Below are 1,050 nucleotides of genomic sequence, written 5' to 3' on the forward strand. Positions count from 1 at the left end.
ATTGACGATATAGCATGATGTGTTTATTGCTTCTGCCCAAAACCTCTATGGAACTTGATTTCCATGCATCATTGCTCTAGCCATCTCTTGAAGAGTTCTATTCTTCCTTTCTACAACCCCATTTTGTTGAGGTGTTCTTGGAGCTGAAAACTGATGAGCAATTCCATGCTTTTCACAAAAATCTTTCATGGACTCATTTTGAAATTCTCCACCATGATCACTTCTTATTCTTTTAATACCTCCTCTCTCATTGATAAGCTGAAGAGCCCATATTCTGAAACTATCTGTTGTGTCTGACTTCTCTCGAATGAATCTCACCCATGTATATCTAGAAAAATCGTCTACCAATACAAACACATACTTCTTCCCAGCTATGCTTTCAATTGGCATTGGCCCCATTAAATCCATATGTACCAAATCAAGTGCTGACTTAGTCTGAACATCTGGAACTTTCTTGTGCTGCACTTTGACTTGTTTCCCTTGATTACATGGTCCACACATCATCTTATCTTCATCTTTAAGCTTAGGAACTCCTCGGATAATTTCTTTGTCAACCAAAGTAGTCAGATTTCTTGTATTCATGTGACCTAGACGTTGATGCCATATATTAAGGTTGTCTCGTGCAGAGAAACAGTTGGTTGTACGATTTTCCCACATGTAACAATTGTTTCCTGTTCTCTTACCTCCTAGAACAATGTCACCGGTTTCATCAAACGCTTTGCAATCTTCTTTAGTGAAAGTAACTTCTAGACCTTCGTCACACAACTGACTCACACTAATAAGATTAGCCTTTAATCCACGAACAAGATAGACATTCATCAGCTGAGGTAGCTCTACATCACTAGTTTTTCCTTTACCTTGTATGTCTCCATGACCTCCATCACCAAAAGTTACTTTACCTCCTTTGATTTTCTTGATGTCTTGTAAGTAATCTTTTGTGCCTGTCATGTGGCGTGAACACCCACTATCAAAGTACCAAGGACTCTTTTTCTCGCATTCCTCTGTGACTAACGCCATCGTTGCATCTAAAACCAGAGTCCTGCTCTACTT

This window comes from Arabidopsis lyrata (assembly GCF_000004255.2).
Source record: "Arabidopsis lyrata subsp. lyrata unplaced genomic scaffold ARALYscaffold_8, whole genome shotgun sequence".
Classification (NCBI taxonomy): Eukaryota; Viridiplantae; Streptophyta; class Magnoliopsida; order Brassicales; family Brassicaceae; genus Arabidopsis; species Arabidopsis lyrata.